Source organism: Pelophylax lessonae (genome assembly GCF_965119305.1).
Source record: "Pelophylax lessonae genome assembly, chromosome: 3".
Classification (NCBI taxonomy): Eukaryota; Metazoa; Chordata; class Amphibia; order Anura; family Ranidae; genus Pelophylax; species Pelophylax lessonae.
In genome coordinates, this window is record NC_138770.1 from 101429314 (window position 1) to 101446970 (window position 17657).

A 17657-nucleotide genomic window follows, 5' to 3' on the forward strand; every position below is an offset into this window, starting at 1 on the left:
CCCCTATACCCCATAACACACTACATGTGTCCCAATACACTCTCCTATTCCCCATAACACACTCCATGTGTCCCCATACACTCTCCTATACCCCATAACACACTCCATGTGTCCCCATACACTCTCCTATATCCCATAACACACTCCATGTGTCCCCATACACTCCCCCTATACCCCATAACACACTCCATGTGTCTCCATACACTCTCCTATATCCCATAACACACTCCATGTGTCCCCATACACTCCCCCTATACCCCATAACACACTCCATGTGTCCCCATACACTCCCCCTATACCCCATAACACACTCCATGTGTCCCCATACACTCCCCCTATACCCCATAACACACTACATGTGTCCCAATACACTCCCCCTATACCCCATAACACACTACATGTGTCCCAATACACTCTCCTATACCCCATAACACACTCCATGTGTCCCCATACACTCTCCTATACCCCATAACACACTCCATGTGTCCCCATACACTCCCCTATACCCCATAACACACTCCATGTGTCCCCATACACTCCCCCTATACCCCATAACACACTCCATGTGTCCCCATACACTCTCCTATACTCCATGTGTCCACATACACACTGATATACTCACAGCACACTTCATGCAGTCAGTAATCCGTCTTACTCCTCGTTCTTCCAGGCCCCGCCCACATACACCGCCCCCTCCCGGCTCTATCTGGCCAGTAGAAGTTCTTCCCTGAGATGTGACACCCCGCCCCTTCTGCTGAACCAGCCACTCACAAACTTCTTGAAAGTGTATATGTGAATGAATACATGTTTCCTGATACAAGCTCTGGCTTTCTGGGAAATGTAGTTCAGATCTGCGCCAGCCAGCCCAGCACAGAGGAGGACCTGAGCCCAGAGGACTACATCTCCCAGAGTGCAGTGCGGCGCCCCTTGTTCTGTATTGGGCGGACATCAGGCGGGTGATTGGTTGGTGTCGCAGACGTCACTGTGGTGGGATGGAGTTCCACCCTCTGCGGAGTTCTTTGCAGCGGAGACCGGACAGAATCCGCTTCTTCCTGTGGAGGGAGAGCCCCGGTGTGGTGTGTAAGAACTAGCCGCTCCCTATATGGTGTCTGTCTGTCCTCTGTCTGCACACTATGGGCAGGAAGGTGACCCTGGATTCTCCCAGGTGAACCTGCAGAGAATATTACAGAGTATGTAATCCCTCATTATACCTAACCTCCTAAAACCTAATCCCCTGTCTGTCCCCATCAGTGCTTCCTTATATATATATATATACCTCTATAGAAGAAATGCAGAGTGTACCCCCATGTGTCATACTACACTTAGTCTGATATTATATTTATAATGTGACTACACTCAGACCGCATACACAGCGGTGGAAAAAACGCGTCCAAATCTGCACAGTGTTTAGTTTTATTTTTACCTATCTGGATGTGGCAGAATATTACCGCCCCATTATATTATTATTATTATTATTATTATATGGGAGTTTTATAACCCCACAGTGCAGGTTAAATCGCATCCACACTGAGGTAAAAACGCTGCGTTCAGATCTGTGCGCCGTACCCGGTCATGGCGGTAGATTACAGGCCGATGCACACAGCTGTGTTGTGCTCAGAAATCCGCGTTCCGTCGTGTAAAATCTAAATAGGAAATTCTGTGCCCAGGTTCATTATTCAGCCCCGGTCCACACTGATGCAATTCGGGAAACGCACAAGAGACGCTGTGTTTTCCCCCCGTGTCGCACTGCTTAGCAATCTCACAGCGTCCGTGCAATCTGCTGGGGGGGGGGGTCAATGTTAGATTAACGACACCCCCGAAACAGATTGCATAATGCAGTGCGATCGCCAGAATTGCATCGCAGTTTTGGTGCGGATGTGATTTTCAGCCATACAAAAATGTATATCCATACAGACATCGCATGTGATGTGCATAGGAATTCGGTGCGATTCCTGGGCCAATCACATGCAGTGTTTTGCATGCACCAGTGGGAACCTAGGATCACGCATAATATTATGCAAGAAGAGTTGTATGGGTGTGATCCTTTTATAGGCATTCAGTCCCAGGTTCACATATGTGGGATGACAGACATCGCATGTGATTCGGAGAGCACTGCTTTGCAAATTCCATGCGATGCCTGTGTGATGCAAATTCAGCCATACAGATTGTTTGGCTGAATTCGCATTCAGACACAACTTGCACAGGACCCTTTTTTGGGTCCGCACCAGAATCAGATTGCATGGGTGTTCACATCTATGCGATCCGATTCATGTCCAAACTGACAGTTCGCACTGCGATATGCGAACTGATCCGGGGGTGTCGTTAACTTTGTATTGACACCCTTAGCGATTCCCATATGGCAGTGTGATCTGCCTGCGAGTTGAATGCGATGCGGTAACCTGCAGTGGATTCGCAGGGTTCCCGCATCGCATATATGTGAACCGGGACTTATGTATTTAAGAATTCTCAATTGAGTGTGTGGTTCTGCATGTGTGTTTACATGTATTTGTAATACATTTGCATCGTTTTGTTTTACTGAGTTGCATTTAAGAGCCCATTCACACTGCTGCGACTTGTCAGCCTGACAAGTCGCGATCCATTGACTGCTACAGGAGCCGTTCTAATAGGAGCGACACAAGTCACTCCCACTTAGAAAAAGGGTCCTGTACTACTTCGGGGCGACCTCGGAGCGACTTGCATAGACATTCATTATATGAAATCTGTGCAAGTTGCGGTGCAGAGCGGTGCACACGACTTCACAGGTCGCCCCCCAAAGTCGTGCCGCTTCAGTGCGAACCAGCACTAAATGTGTTTGTGGTGCCTTGCAATGCATACAGATGCAGCATGCTGGACTTTTTTTAATGCATATAAAAACCCCACAATGGTGTAATGTAGGCTCATTGAGAAACGTTCATTTTTCCTGCATATGCACTCATACTCGCATTCTACTGCATCTGGTGTAAGGGCTCATTCACATCAGGACAAGGCGCAGGAAATCTGTGTGCATTTCCCGCATCCTCTTCAAAAAGCACTGCACTTGCGATTTGCAGCAGATGTCAGTGCAATCCTAAGGACAACCCAAATGTGGGTCGCAAATGCAATGTGCAAACGCCGGATGTTTGCATTGTACAGAAGTAGCAGGCGATCTGGTTGCAGTTTTTAAACATAGTGCATTCACTACTTTTGCTGCAGTCTGGCATGCTTTCAGCCTATTTAACCACTTAAGCCCCGGAAGATTTTACCCCCTTCCTGACCAGGGGGTATTTTGCGATTCGGCACTGCGTGACTTTAACAGACAATTGCACGGTCGTGCGACGCTGTACCCAAATTAATTTGACGTCCTTTTTTTCCCACAAACAGAGCTTTCTTTTGGTGGTATTTGATCACCTGTGCAATTTTTTTTTTTTTTTTTTTGATCATGCGCTATAAACAAAAAAAGAGCGGAAATTTTGCAAAAATAACAATATTTTTCACATTTTTTTATATGAAACTCCCCCCCAAAATGTAAAAATCTAAATTTTTTTAAATTTTTGGCCAATTTGTTTTCTGCTACATACTGTATGTTTGGTAAAAAAAATCACAATAAGTGTATTTTGATTGGTTTGCAGAAAAGTTATTGCGTTTACTAACTAAGGGAAAGATTTTTGTCATTTTTGTTGTTTTTTTTTTTTTTAAACGCGTAATGGCGGCGATCTGCGTTTTTTTTTTTTTTTTTTTTGCGGGACTGCAACATTGGGGCGGACAGATCGGACCCTTGACTGACATTTTTGACACTTTTGGGGTTACCAGTGACATTACTACAGTAATCAGTGCTATACATATGCACTGTTACTGTAAAAATGACACTGTGAGGGAAGGGGTTAACTTTATTGGAGAGGGAGGGGTTAGGTGTGTCCCTAGGGGCGTGTTTCTAACTGTCATTGGATGTGGCTTGTGATGTAAAAGCACAGATCAACGGTCCTACATAGCAGGACCGAGTAATCTGTGCTTTTACACAGGAGAGAATGACAGGCGGCTTTGTTTACATTAGCCGCCTGCCTTTCTCCCTCTCTACCCGATGATCGCGAGTGACCGACGGACATCGGGTCCGCCAGCCACACGCGCCGGCTTCGTCGGGTATGAGCAGGGGCGGGAGCGCGCCTCCGACGGCGCGCGCTTGCCCCCTATTCGCTCCCAGGCTAGTGATGTACCGGTACGTCACTTTGCCTGGGAGGGGCTGACCGCCGCCGTATATAGTCGGGCGGCGGTCGGCAAGTGGTTAAAGCAGTAGTATACTCGGCTATTTAACTTTTACCTACAGGTTAGCCTATAATAAGGCTTACCTGTAGATACAATTAATATCTCCTAAAACTGACATCAGCGGCGCATGCACTCTGATGGGTCCGGTGGACCTTCGGAGCTCCTTGCCGAAAAGTGAAACTCCCGCTGGCATGTACGGGGGTGACGTCATCGTGGCTCCGGCCACTCACAGCGCCGGAGCCACCGAACCATGAAGAGACGCCGAGGGAGCATGTCAGCACCCTCAGCATTGTCCACATGACCGTGTCGGGGGTTCGTTCTAAGGTAAGTATTTCATAATGTGCTTGTATGCCATGCATACTAGCTCATTATGCCTTTGTCCTGCAGGTTTTTTTTTATCATGAGTATACAACCGCTTTAAATGAATGGGCTGAAATTGCACTGCACCCGGATCGTATGTGAATTGCAGTGGAACACACGTCGCATTCCTTTTGTGATTCATGGTATAAACGGGCTCTAACGCTAGGCTCACATCTGTGTGGGTGGTGCCGCTGCGGGACTCACACAAATTCTGGCAGCCGCAACCACCCACATGGAGAAATGCAGGACCCACAGGTGAGTGCCAATAATTCAAATTGCATGCCACCCGCACTGGAAATCGCACCCCATACTGGGAACCTCAGGCTGCAATTAAAAAAAAAAATAGAGCAGGGGCTTCTTTCCTGTGCGTCGCGGGGCACGGCAACCCATTCAAATAAATAGGCTCTCGTTCCTGCGCAAACCACGGGCCACACAGGTGTGAACCTGGCCTAAATGATCCCTGTGTGCAGTTCTGCACATGTGTTTGCAGGCATTTGTAATGCATTAGTGGTGCATTTGTAATACTTTTTTTTTTTTTTTTTTTATGATTTGTATTTACATGCATTTGTGGTGCATTTATGTGGCAGCGGAGTCGTCCTTTTCTGCTTGTCGTGGTGCATTCATGTGCACTCCAGGACATTTATTTGGAAATATTACCATGCTGTACTTTTTTTCAAATGCACCACGTTAGTATAAACCCGGCTGATTGAAATAAACGCATTTTTTCTGCATATATGCTCGTAACGTGTTTATAAACGTGTTCTATATTCTGTAAATGAGCCTAAACACATGTGAACAGTAGCACTAACATAATACAGTATGTGCGTTGTTTTTTTTTTTGGCTCTGCCAGCAAGAGTTAGGGATGCACCGAAATGAAAGTTCTGGGCCGAAAATGCAGGATGCCCTTGGCCGAAAACCCAAAATGAATTTTTTCCCCCAAATGATTTTAAAATAGATAGAAGAGGGGCATACGCCAAAAACGGGCAGCGACGTACACCTGTCGCTGCCACCCTGTCACAGTATATGTACTGTGATGGGTTGGCAAGTGGTTAATTTAATTGCCAATGGTATTTGTATTATGCAGCATGAGGGGGTTAATGTATTGTCACTGCTGGTCACTGATGCATTAGTGACCGACCAGTGGCAGTTAATTAACCCCTTTGTGCTGCATTAGTGCAACCAGTATCAGTGTTAATTAATACTGGTTGCACTGATACTGGTTGCACTAATGCAGCACAAAGGGGTTAATTAACTGCCACTGGTCGGTCACTAATGCACAGCGGTGGCAATACATTAACCCCCTCATGCTGCATAATACTAATACCATTGGTAACCTCGCCTCAGCGTCCCTCCCCCGCCTCAGCGGATATATATAGTAGAAAAGTAAAAGAGTACCTTGAAGATCTACGCCAGTGTGTCCAAAAGTTGTTATTGGCTAAGCATCTTCAGCAGTAGTGACAGGGAGGCGGGCCGCCGGCCAGAGGCAGGTCTTTTGAAACCTGCGCTGCGCCCGTCTCGTCATCGGCATCTTTAACCCATTTTTGGCCGAAATGGAATAAGCCCATTTTCGGCCGAAAATTTCGGTTGCTGAAATTTCGGTGCACCACTTGGTCCAGTATGCAATGAGGCCTTACTATGTAAAAGGTTTAGAAGCTAAATGAAGGCAACATTCTATGAAGGTGCAACCCAGCGCATGTGTTTAGGGCAGCCCAATCATTTCAATGGGCTGCCCTGTGTGCGACAATCACACAAAAGTGCGGGCTATTTTTTTTATTTTTTTTATTATTGCATGGCAAGAAGCTACCATGCTTGTGGTGTGAGTTTGCACACTTGTATTGGTTGGTGCATCTGGGGTGTGTTTCTGCATCACAGTGGTGTAAATGGAGCGTATCGGAACTCTGTAAGGCTGTGTGTCCACGCTGTTCCGGGGCGGTGATGCACCCACATTGCGGGTTACATCAAGGCAGCCCTTTGTTTTTAATAGGCAACCAACACACCCCATTGTGCAAGCAAAACTGCAGCTGACCTATTTTTGGGATCACAGCATACGGTGGCCCCCATTTACATTTGCGTGTAGCCAGGTGATTTTTTTTTTTTTAGATTGACTTGCAGTACATGAGCTCAATCGTACATTTTTGTCCCCATAGACTTTGATATAAGTGGCACCCCAGTGCACTGTCACATATAACATACATTACTGCAACACCGTGCAATAGCGTGACCCAGCCCTGTGTGTAAGACCCAGGGCACACTTGAGAGTATTGGAATCATTGTTCTATCCACGATTCCAGAATCACAGCGAGACACGCTTGCGGTGGCATTATTTTTTTGTCTCAAGACCCCAAATGTGCCAGGCTCTGTGCCAAAAATTGGTCCATGAACTTCTTTGGTGCATTCTTGGAGCCAAAGGAGGCCCATTGGAAATGAATGATGCCGCTCCAAAAACGTGCAGCAAAAAATACAACATGGTATCACGCCTAAGTATTGAAGTCTGTGTGCCTGCTTTACCTTGGCACAACCTACAAGTCTCTCTGCTGCTGGGGCAGATGGGACTTGTAGTCTTTCCAGTCACAGAGTCCATTGAATGGATGGTAGTGGCTGTGTAGGTGGAGCCATGAGTAACCATACAGAATTCAAATAGCAAAACATCAGCACAGGAAGGAACACCCTGGCCTGGATTTCAGATAAGTGGGGTGGGGGTGGGGGGTGTTGGATAATTTGACCACATTTCATGTTACACACTAAATATGGGTAGAATATGAAACCTGGTATGGAAGGTAGACTGTTCCTTAAATCCTTGTTCGTTTTATATGTTTTTATATTTTGCCTGCATACCTGCTTTAAATGTCGAATTTTTCCAGGTATAAAGATTGCCAAAGAGCAAGGAGCTCGATACCGGCTCGGGCCAGAACTGGAAATATGGTAAGATGTCTGTTTACTGAGAGGTCATGCCAAACCTGCGTCATCTGTTTTGTAGGGCCAATCCTTCACCCGTATGCCTAACACCCCCCCCCCCCCACTCACATATGTAACCCTGCTCCTCCGCACAAAGCTGGCTATAGGTCAAAGTCTCACTCAGCAAGTAAAATTACAGCTTTGTTGCTGTTGCAGAAATGCCAGAAACTGTGATATCTGAAAGTCTCTTTAGTTTTTGGTCATATTCTTTTTTTTAAAGATACATTTTTTTTATTCTACCAAACCCAAACATTCCAATAAAAAAGACAGGCACTGCTTTCCTGGTTATGCCTGTGCATAACTGATAAGTGAGTGGTCGGGCTCTGCTGGTACCGAGTGAGGGGTCGGGCTCTGCCGGTACCGAGTGAGGGGTCGGGCTCTACCGCCTCTGCCGCTACCGAGTGAGGGGGTCGGGGCTCTACCGCCTCTGCCGGTACCGAGTGAGGGGTCGGGCTCTACCGCCTCTGCTGGTACCGAGTGAGGGGGTCGGGGCTCTACCGCCTCTGCCGGTACCGAGTGAGGGGGTCGGGGCTCTACCGCCTCTGCCGGTACCGAGTGAGGGGTCGGGCTCTACCGCCTCTGCTGGTACCGAGTGAGGGGGTCGGGGCTCTACCGCCTCTGCCGGTACCGAGTGAGGGGTCGGGCTCTACCGCCTCTGCTGGTACCGAGTGAGGGGGTCGGGGCTCTACCGCCTCTGCCGGTACCGAGTGAGGGGGTCGGGCTCTACCGCCTCTGCCGGTACCGAGTGAGGTAGGGCTGCACGATATTGGGGAAAAAAAGTACATTGCGATATTCGTTTTTCAACGATATATATCGCGATTTTTAACTGGGTGGAATGCAGAAGACACTGACAGTGGTTGTAGGAGGTAGAAGAATGCCCCGGAATCCCGACTTCTCCCTGCCTAATGCTGTAGAGCGGCTGCTAAGAGTTCTATGCAAGGGGGGATTGCTGAACAAGGTGAGAGAGTTGCAGTCTGCTGTGGATCTGTGTCCCCCTGTGCAGCCAAGATGGCGGTCGGCACAGCTTTCTGAGGGATATGAGTACACTGGGGTCCTTTTTGTGAAGATTAGGAGGTCTGTGTATGGTTTTGGGGGCACCCGGGGGATGGAGGCAAGTCCCGAATGAGTGCGGAGTAAGTAGGCCTTACCGGGAACCACGAGCGCGTGACCGCGCTCTGATCTAGGCAAGGCCGCGGCTTCTGTGCCTGTGTAGGCCTCAACTCTGCGCTCCTCAGAACGGATTCTTTCCTCCGCAATACCGGGCAGTATTGGCCTCTGCCGGTACCGAGTGAGGGGGTCGGGCTCTACCGCCTCTGCCGCTGTACCGAGTGAGGGGTTCGGGCTCTACCGCCTCTGCCGGTACCGAGTGAGGGGGTCGGCTCTACCGCCTCTGCCGGTACCGAGTGAGGGGGTCGGGCTCTACCGCCTCTGCCGCGGTACCGAGTGAGGGGTCGGGCTCTACCGCCTCTGCCGGTACCGAGTGAGGGGGTCGGGCTCTACCGCCTCTGCTGGTACCGAGTGAGGGGGTCGGGCTCTACCGCCTCTGCCGGTACCGAGTGAGGGGGTCGAGCTCTGCCGATACCGAGTGAGGGGGTCGAGCTCTGCCGATACCGAGTGAGGGGGTCGAGCTCTGCCGATACCGATTGAGGTGGTCGAGCTCTGCCGCCTCTGCCGGTACCGAGTGAGAGGTCATGCTCTACCGCCTCTGCCGGTACCGAGTGAGGGGTCATGCTCTACCACCTCTGCCGGTACCAAGTGAGGGGTCGTGCTCTACCGCCTCTACCGGTACCGAGTGAGGGGTCGGGCTCTACCCGGAACCCCGACTTCTCCCTGCCTAATGCTGTAGAGTGGCTGCTAAGAGTTCTATGCAAGGGGGGATTGCTGAACAAGGTGAGAGAGTTGCAGTCTGCTGTGGATCTGTGTCCCCCTGTGCAGCCAAGATGGCGCTCGGCACAGCTTGCTGAGGGATATGAGTACACTGGGGTCCTTTTTGTGAAGATTAGGAGGTCTGTGTATGGCTTTGGGGGCACCCGGGGGATGGAGGCAAGTCCCGAATGAGTGCGGAGTAAGTAGGCCTTACCGGGAACCATGAGCGCGCGATCGCGCTCCGATCTAGGCAAGGCCGCGGCTTCTGTGCCTGTGTAGGCTTCAACTCTGTGCTCCTCAGAACGGATTCTTTCCTCCGCAATACCGGGCAGTATTGGCCTCTGCCGGTACCGAGTGAGGGGGTCGGGCTCTACCGCCTCTGCCGCTGTACCGAGTGAGGGGTTCGGGCTCTACCGCCTCTGCTGGTACCGAGTGAGGGGGTCAAACTCTACCGCCTCTGCCGGTACCGAGTGAGGGATCGGGCTCTACCGCTTCTGCCGCGGTACCGAGTGAGGGGGTCGGGCTCTACCACCTCTGCCGCGGTACCGAGTGAGGGGTCGGGCTCTACCGCCTCTGCCGATACCGAGTGAGGGGGTCGGGCTCTACCGCCTCTGCTGGTACCGAGTGAGGGGGTCGGGCTCTACCGCCTCTGCCGGCACCGAGTGAGGGGGTCGAGCTCTGCCGGTACCGATTGAGGTGGTCGAGCTCTGCCGCCTCTGCCGGTACAGAGTGAGGGGTCGGGCTCTACCGCCTCTGCCGGTACCGAGTGAGGGGTCTTGCTCTACCGCCTGTGCGGGTACCGAGTGAGGGGTCGTGCTCTACCGCCTCTACCAGTACCGAGTGAGGGGTCGTGCTCTACCGCCTCTGCCGGTACCGAGTGAGGGGTCGGGCTCTACCGCCTCTGCCGGTACCGAGTGAGGGGTCGGGCTCCACCGCCTCTGCCGGTACCGAGTGAGGGGTCGGGCTCCACCGCCTCTGCCGGTACCGAGTGAGGGGTCGGGCTCCACCGCCTCTGCCGGTACCGAGTGAGGGGTCGGGCTCCACCGCCTCTGCCGGTACCGAGTGAGGGGTCGGGCTCCACCGCCTCTGCCGGTACCGAGTGAGGGGTCGGGCTCCACCGCCTCTGCCGGTACCGAGTGAGGGGTCGGGCTCCTCCGCCTCTGCCGGTACCGAGTGAGGGGTCGGGCTCCACCGCCTCTGCCGGTACCGAGTGAGGGGTCGGGCTCCACTGCCTCTGCCGGTACCGATTGAGGTGGTCGAGCTTTGCCGCCTCCGCCGGTACCGAGTGAGGGGTCGGGCTCTACCGCCTCTGCCGGTACCGAGTGAGGTAGGGCTGCACGATATTAGGGGAAAAAAGTACATTGCGATATTTGTTTTTCAACGATATATATTGCGATATTTAACTGGGTGGAATGCAGAAGACACTGACAGTGGTGGTAGGAGGTAGAAGAATGCCCCGGAATCCCGACTTCTCCCTGCCTAATGCTGTAGAGCGGCTGCTAAGAGTTCTATGCAAGGGGGGATTGCTGAACAAGTTGAGAGAGTTGCAGTCTGCTGTGGATCTGTGTCCCCCTGTGCAGCCAAGATGGCGGTCGGCACAGCTTGCTGAGGGATATGAGTACACTGGGGTCCTTTTTGTGAAGATTAGGAGGTCTGTGTATGGCTTTGGGGGCACCCGGGGGATGGAGGCAAGTCCCGAATGAGTGCGGAGTAAGTAGGCCTTACCGGGAACCACGAGCGCGCAATCGCGCTCCGATCTAGGCAAGGCCGCGGCTTTTGTGCCTGTGTAGGCCTCAACTCTGCGCTCCTCAGAACGGATTCTTTCCTCCGCAATACCGGGCAGTATTGGTCTCTGGTGCCTCAATGGGTCTCCCCAAGCTGTTTTTTCTCCCTGAATAGGGGAGATTTAGGAGGATTGCTGAGGGTTCTGTACGGCGGTATCGGAGCTCTCACAAGCCGCGTCCGTCCCGCACGTCTTCCGGCCATGCCCCTTGCCTAATGCTAAATATCGTGTCTTCGGCGATATTATTATCGCCCACGCCCGCAGAACGATAGTCGATATCATAGAGTGAGGGGGTCGAGCTCTACCGCCTCTGCCGGTACCGAGTGAGGGGGTCGAGCCCTACCGCCTCTGCCGGTACCGAGTGAGGGGGTCGAGCCCTACCGCCTCTGCCGGTACCGAGTGGGGGGGTAGCCCTACCGCCTCTGCCGGTACCGAGTGGGGGTCGAGCCCTACCGCCTCTGTCGGTAACGAGTGGGGGGGTCGAGCCTTACCGCCTCTGCCGGTACTGAGTGAGCAGAGACAGGGCGAAATTTGAACCATGTATGGGCAGGCTGATTGAACCTAAGTTGAGTGATCAACTTTGGTACAACCAGCCTGTCAGCTATTACAGCCACTAGCAGTAATCACCGTGTGGGGATGGCTCCCCCTACTGGGAGGACACAATTACTTTGTGGAAGGGATTCCCCCATCAAAACATGGTTGCAGGAAAGAGAATTGCTCCATTTATCACCGGCTTAAGCCATCCTGCAGTGTATAGATCTTATGAAGGAAAATTATAGATATGCAAATGAAAATCAATCAAGACCACGAAAAAATAAAAATATATATATATCCAGACACAGTAATTTTATCCAAAGATAAATTGATTCAGTTACGATATCTACATCACACATATTTTACTCCCAAAAGGCTTTTCTTGAAGCTGCTTGCTATGGGGGCACTCAAACAGGCTCGTTTCTGAGCCCTGCTCTCTGTGTCCATAAGACACAGTAAGTGTGGCTCAGCCCTGCCCCCGTTCCGTCCTCACTGGCTGTGATTGGCAGCAGGCGAAGCCAATGAGAAACGAGAGACATGGGTGAGCCTCGGCTTTCGTGCACATCACTCAATTGAGATCAGGCTTAGGTAAGTAATGGGCGCTGACTTGGAACCTGCAAACTGAATGCACATAGAATGCATGAAGATAAAAAACCTTCAGCCATGAAAACCACTTTAAAAGGTAAGTAATAATTGATAATGAAATGAAGTTGTGGAAGCAGGAGAGAGTGAGCCAGAGTGCAAGCGGGCGACCCAAGAAGAGGAGGATCGGGGCTGCTTTGTGCAAAACCAAGCGGCTTGTGATGGGGGTGCCCAGAGTGCCAGCAGGGGACCATTAAACAGAACAGGTATATATAACGTTATTTAAAACAAAAAACTGATTTTATAAACCTTTTAATGATACTGAATGTGACTACATTTGTGAATTTGGCTGTTGCCTTTATTGAGAAGCCCTGGTTTCTAACTGTAACCTCAGACGTGCGTTACCAAAAAGCAGCCTGAGAGCCACCCTGCGGATGGATGGAAAGCGTGGAATTTGTGACTTTTATTGTATTTTTTAGTGACCTTTCTGTAAACGTAATAACCATTACTGCAGATAAGCTTAGGCCCATTCTGACCAGTTATTACGAACACAAGACCTTGCCCCCCAGAAAAGACACACAGACTTAACATAACACATAACGATGCTATTAGGTTTTGTAGGGGCCTGCTTCTTGTTCGAGTGGCCCTTGGCTGGCATAGATGGATCAGGGCTGGCTCGGTAAAGAAAGTTTGTAACGCCATGGGTAGCTGGTCAGTTTCCACTGTCAGGGAGGCCTCGTATTCTTCCGGTGACCTCTATTATCCAGGTCCTCTAACTTTCTCTGTAGTTCAATGAGCTGGCGATAATACAGGAGAGAGTCTTCTTGAATGTCCCTGATGTCTTCATAATGGTGACTCACTTTCTCTTCCACCTCCAGGGGTAGTCTGCTACCCCTCTGAGCTAAACAAGGCAGATCACTGTTCGGACAGGGGAGAAGAGGGAGATCTTGTGTTCCTGCTAAGCAGGAACATGAATCTCTCTCTTCCCCCCAGTCAGACCACCCCCCACACAGTAAGCACCCCATAGGGACACATTTAACCCTTTGATTGCCCCTGATGTTAACCCTTCCCTGCCAGTGTCATTAGTACAGTGCCAGTGCATATTTTTAGCACTGATCACTGAAATAATGTCACTTGTCCCTAAAAAAATTGTCAAAAGTGTCAGGTATCCGATTTGTCCACCGCTATGTCGCAGTCCCGGTAAACATCGCTAATCCGAAATAAAAACTCCATATAAATATCCCATAGTTTGTAAACACAATATCTTTTGCGCAAACCAATCAATATACGCTTATTGGGATTTTATTTGTTTTACCAAAAATATGTAGCAGAATACATGTTGGCCTAAACTGATGAAGAAATTCGATTTTTTTCCATTTTTTTATTGGATATGTTTTGTAGCAGAAATTAAAAAATATTGTTTTTTTTTTTTCAAAATTGTCACTCATTTTTTGTTTATAGCACAAAAAAAAAAAACACAGAGGTGATTAAATACCACCAAAAGAAAGCTCTGTTTGTGGGGAAAAAAAGACAGACATTTTAGTTGGGTACAGCATTGCACGACCGCACAATTGTCAGTTAAAGTAACGCCGTGCCGTATTGCAAAAAATGGCCTGGTCATTAAGGGGGTAAAACCATCTGGGACTGAAGTGGTTAAAGAGGAACTTCAGAGGTAGTGTTCTGCCATACAAAGCCTGCCTGCTCACTGATTCTGGCAATGGGCCTTTAGGTTCACATTAAAGCAGAGCTCCACCCAAAAGTGGATCTTCCACTTATCTGTCTTCTCTCCCCCTCCGGTGCCATGTTTGGCACCTTTTGGGGGGGGGGGGAGCGGGTACCTGTTTTTACCTGTCCCCACTTCCGTCAGGAGCTTGCCACGGCGAGGTACATCAGAAGTTTGGCCCCCTCCTCCTCCTTCCTCTGCTGCCGGGCCAGTAAGTGAGTGCAGCGGACACCGGAGCTTGATTTGGCTGCTCAGCATGCACCGAAGTGTTTCCATGTGTGAAGGTAACCTGAAGGAATAAAGTTTTTTTTTTTTTTTTGTCATTGGGGTCAGCACCTCATTTATTCGCTCAGCAGATGCGCTTTTGCCGAGCATTAAGAGAGCCCAACACTCCCCTTTCTAGACGAGCACCCAAAAAGCTTGGGTCGCCATAAAGCCCCTTTCATTTTTAAAAGCCCCAGATAGTCCTAAAAGCACCTCTGTCTATTAAAAAAAAAAAACATCAATCCTTCAAGACCTTTATTCAAATACAGTTTTAGTATTTTTTCTTTAATCATGACAAGTAGATTGGGACCCCGGTTTAGTACCATGCACAAGTAATTTTTAAAAAAATGTCCACACCCCTGGGAAACAGTTTTCTATGTGCCCTGTTCACACCATACATGTGCAGTGCTGTGCAGTAAAGTGCAGCTAAAAGGACATTGTATGAACATGGCCTAAATGATAAAAATAAAAAAATCTTCCTCACCATATAGCTGGCTAATCAACCTTCTTTTTCTTTTCGAGAGATGTGTTTAAAAAAAAAGAAAAAAAAATCCGGCCTCCTCCTGCCCTCATAGCCGGCAATTCATGCTCCATTTTCTTTTTGTGAGATGTGTTTTTAAAAAAAATACAGCCTCCTCCTCCCCTTATATTTGGACAGTCGTGCTCCTTTTATCTTTTTGAGAGATGTGTTTAAAAAAAAAAAAAAATCCGGCCTCCTCCTCCCCTTATAGCCGGGCCAATCACGCTCCTTTTTGCGAGATGTGTTTAAAAAAAAAAAACAAAATCTGGCCTCCTTCTCCCCTTATAGCCAGCCAATCATGCCCCTTTTTTTGAGATGTGTTTTAAAAAAAAAAATCCGGCCTCCTCCTCCCCTTATATTTGGACAATCATGCTCCTTTATCTTTTTGAGAGATGTGTTTAAAAAAAAAAATCCGGCCTCCTCCTCCCCTTATAGCCGGGCCAATCACGCTCCTTTTTGCGAGATGTGTTTAAAAAAAACTAAATCTGGCCTCCTCCTCCCCTTATAGCCAGCCAATCACGCTCCTTTTTGCGAGATGTTTAAAAAAAACTAAATCTGGCCTCCTCCTCCCCTTATAGCCAGCCAATCACACCCCTTTTTGTGAGATGTGTTTTAAAAAAACCTTATAGTATTCATATATATATATATATATGTATGTATGTTTCGGGAGGCACGCTCTCTTCCTCATATACACTAAGCATCCAATTTCTACAACATTTCCCCCCTGTTTATACTCATTTCTGACAGTTCTGTCAGCACCTCAGCTTTTAGGAGTTCACCAAGGTCCATCATATAGTTTATACATGAGAGTCTGGGGTATGATTCTTGTACTCGTCCTCATCTAGTTCAGAGTGAAGTCCCAAATATAGTTAATTTAAATCCTTTTGGAGAAACATAGTTTTTGCCAAAGATGAATCGCTGAAGGAGTCCTCGGACACAGGGAATGCCACAGCAACCACACAGGGTTAGCACAGTGGCGGCCATTACTATCGAGATCAACATATATTCCTTATCAGCTCACCCCACTTACCGAACCATGTCTCAAAGAGTCCAGTCAGGGGGTTTTCCACGCCAGAATTTTTCTGCCAGTGCTTCAGACAGCATCTGCAATCCTTGCAGGGCCTTCGTTATGCTACCATCGGGGGCTGTATTGTTAGGAAAGAAGGTGCAACAAAAGGCCTTGAACATCTTGCACACACCTTCCTTCTCTGCTAACAGCATATCAAGAGCAATACGATTCTGCCAGGCTGTCAATAAGGTTGCATCCAGTTGGCTGGCCACTCCTAGAATGGCATCTCTGGTGTAGTTCACAAACATTTGCTGATTATAATAGATGTCGTTTATCCAATCGACATTCTTGTTAGGTTGAACCCCCAAGAAGATGGAGGTGAATCCGGCTGATATCTTGTCCTGTGCTTTGAATTCATCAGGGACTCCTCATGGTACTCCGATAAAATCAGTGTAGACTCGATTCGATTGTCAAATGATCCTTGTAGTGTGTCTTTCTTTATTCGAAAGTGTTGTTTCTTCAACTGCGGCATCTTCATCTCATGACCGACAGGTATCCCTTTCCATTTGGGAGGGAGTTTGTTTCTAAGTTTCATATCCCCACACAGCCACCAAACATCAGCTAACTGTTTCTTTTGGTTCTGAAACCAATCTGCTGGTAAGGTGGGTTACTGGTTAATATATTTTATAAGCAGTAAGTCGGGCACAGGGAATGCAACAGCAACCACACAGGGTTAGCACAGTGGCGGCCATTACTATCGAGATCAATATATATTCCTTATCAGCTCACCCCACTTACCGAACCATGTCTCAAAGAGTCCAGTCAGGGGGTTTTCCACGCCAGAATTTTTCTGCCAGTGCTTCAGACAGCATCTGCAATCCTTGCAGGGCCTTCGTTATGCTACCATCGGGGGCTGTATTGTTAGGAAAGAAGGTGCAACAAAAGGCCTTGAACATCTTGCACACACCTTCCTTCTCTGCTAACAGCATATCAAGAGCAATACGATTCTGCCAGGCTGTCAATAAGGTTGCATCCAGTTGGCTGGCCACTCCTAGAATGGCATCTCTGGTGTAGTTCACAAACATTTGCTGATTATAATAGATGTCGTTTATCCAATCGACATTCTTGTTAGGTTGAACCCCCAAGAAGATGGAGGTGAATCCGGCTGATATCTTGTCCTGTGCTTTGAATTCATCAGGGACTCCTCATGGTACTCCGATAAAATCAGTGTAGACTCTATTCGATTGTCAAATGATCCTTGTAGTGCGTCTTTCTTTATTCGAAATTGTTGTTTCTTCAACTGCGGCATCTTCATCTCATGACCGACAGGTATCCCTTTCCATTTGGGAGGGAGTTTGTTTCTAAGTTTCATATCCCCACACAGCCACCAAACATCAGCTAACTGTTTCTTTTGGTTCTGAAACCAATCTGCTGGTAAGGTGGGTTACGGGTTAATATATTTTATAAGCAGTAAGTCGGGGTGTAAGTCTCCTACATTTCACTCTTAGTGCTGACAAAGCAGATAATATTTCCTGAGACTGCCCTAACAGAGGGGGGTATGCTCTGCATCTTGGTGACTGAATACAATCTTTGCTCTTCCCTACACTCAGTGTTTGTGAGTTTTTCCTTGAACTTTCTTATTATACATATCATATCATATCATATTATACATATCATATCATATTATTATACATATCATATCATATTATTATACATATCAGGTTTGTTTCATCCGTTAGGAAAGGAACAGTCGCTAGCTGGGGCCTTGAGTTGGCACATGAGATACAATTTCCCAGCCCTTTGGTTTTGGTTGTCCATCTG